At 35.9% G+C, this 2,500-nt stretch overlaps 1 protein-coding gene across 2 annotated transcripts in view; it reads left to right on the forward strand.

Annotated features, from left to right (window-relative positions):
- The window catches only part of g (adaptor-related protein complex 3, delta 1 subunit-like garnet), a 44,522-nt gene that overhangs the window by 21,818 nt on the left and 20,204 nt on the right, over nt 1-2,500 (forward strand). The window lies entirely within an intron of this gene.

Consider the following 2,500-nt stretch of genomic DNA (forward strand, 5'->3'; position numbering starts at 1 on the left):
AGTGTAATGTTCTCTTATTGACATTAACCCTTTGGATCCAGTGCTTCATAGCAATCACTTGGCCCAAAATACGGTCATTAGGCTTATGTGAGCAGGCGCTCTGATGGGTGCAAGCTTATAGACCGGACATGCTAACACTCATATGTCGTGACAAGACTCTGTGCCTCCCCTTTGCAGTGTTATTTCTCTTTTTATATTTAAGCTTTTTTTTTTTTTTACTTTTTCCATTGTCCATATTTATCATTTGATATGCTTTATCCCAATGATGAATGACTATGTTTCTTGCACAGACTCCATATCATCTCTATAGATAGACCATAACTCAATTCAAGAATAATAACAATAAGTAATAATTTGTTGTTTATCATTTTTTACATTTGTTCATAATATTCAATTTTTTGTAATACAACCTGTGCCACCAGTCAGTCTGGACAGGATTATGATGCTGAACATGGAAATGATGTTCTCCCTAGAGTTGTGTTCTTCCAGTCATGGCTCATGGACATTTCATTATACACTTGTTTGTTGATAGAAATTATGTAAAAGCCCCTACATAAATGGCAAATGAGTCTAATCACGCTATGAGAGGTTTAGGCACTTGTGGCTAATCTTTCCTGTCACCCTTTCCTTCAACCGAAATGCTGATGACGGCAAGTTCACATCATCCCAGCCCACAGCCAAATTTTCACATGACGTCATGTTCATTTCATCCCTCAAGCCAAATTTTTTCATGATGCGATGGTCATGTCATCCGGGTCATAGGGGTTAAGTTTACCTTGAGAAAGTGAGGGTTTCTAATTCAGATTGCTTTTCTTTTTCCTTTCTTTAATTTCAAATATATCTGAACCGTGTAGATGTAGAAAAAAAATGGAATTTGGTCAAACTAGCTCTGAATCCTCTGCATTCAGTAGACATGGGGATAATCTATAGCATCTCTTTATTTTACTCATAGTTGCTTGGCTGAATTAGATAGTTGATGTTACATTGTGATCTTGTAAGAAATGTATTTGACCTGTCCTTCAGTAAATGTATTATAGTATTTACAGATTGCCCGTACACAAGCTTGACAGCTGAAACTTCTTTCCAATAAGAAAAAAAAAATTTGTTGCACCTCCACCTCCTGCGACAACTTTACCTCCTTGAGATTATTAAAACTTTTAAAACTTAAACCACACACTTACATATATAAAGGCATTCAGCTATATTCCTCCTTTGAGAGATACACATACTTAGATCTGTTTTAGATATGCACCCTGCTTTGTTGCTCTGCTGCTTTGATTTGAGTGAGGTTATAAAAAAAAAAAAAAAAAAAAAAAAAAAAATAGTAATAGTTTCCGGGCGGCTTCAAAATCAGTGTGCGGGGCTGTCCCGGAATCTGCTCGCATGCCAGACGCAGCCCGCTATGGAATCGGAGCACAAGCTCCAATCCAGCATCCCACTGGCAGGACACCCAGCTTTTTTTTTTTTTTCTTTCTTTCTTTTTTCTGGGTGTCTCATATGTGGGACACCTGTCATAATTGGGTAAAGAACATGTTGGACTTAATGAATGGAACTGGTGATGGAAGACCTAAAATTAAGAAATTCATGGTTCTGAGGGACATGTGCATTTCAGTGCTTCCCTCATCTAAATTTTTTGTTTGGCATTTGTTTTTAAAAAAGCATACAGTTCTTGTGAATCGTCGCTTATGCAACCCCTCAGTAAAGTGGTTAAACTAGCCTGATCATTCACCCTAATCATTCACCAGTTCCATATATAACCTCCCAAGGAGACACTACAGCTGGTGTTAGTGCTTAGCTAAAATAAATGCTTTAGTTGCTGTAGTTGTTACATTTGTAGAATGCTTAAGGCTGCAAGTAGCATATTCAGTTAAAGTAATTAAGCCGTATCCTAAATAATTTGTGTCACAGTTTTCAGTTACCCCTTCCTTCTGCTTCATATTGATTTTATTTTTTATTTATTGCTTTTCACTTTTGTCCACCATCTTCTGTTCTCCTTGTCCTTCCCTTCTTTTTGCCAAGAATTTTGCCCTAAACAAGTAGAGACTATGCAAAAGGTTGATAAAATGATGGCTGAGAAATTGTTTTGTTTTTTGTTATATCTTTATAATATTTTGCTATTTTAGTGTGATTGTTGTTCAGGTTCAAGTTCATACCCAAAATACCTATAGGTTTGTCAAATATATACTTTATATATATATTCCATAGATTTACAAAAGTTCCACCTTACCGTCATGCAAAGAAACATGCGTGCATATGTACAGAGCATTACTTTTTAATATAAACACTGCTTGCATGCATAACAGGCATAGAAGATCCCTCTTTCCATCAAGATTTCTGTACCATCATCATGATGAATTGAGTAAAAGGCAGAGAGAGTGAAGGATATGTCTGAATTAAGCTTATGTCATGTTATTTCTCTGTAGTATTGACCCTTAACATTAATAAGTAGTATATTTACCTTAAGATACCAGTTTATTTCATCATCTTGTATATGATACAG

Source organism: Penaeus vannamei, chromosome 14 (assembly GCF_042767895.1).
Source record: "Penaeus vannamei isolate JL-2024 chromosome 14, ASM4276789v1, whole genome shotgun sequence".
NCBI lineage: Eukaryota > Metazoa > Arthropoda > Malacostraca > Decapoda > Penaeidae > Penaeus > Penaeus vannamei.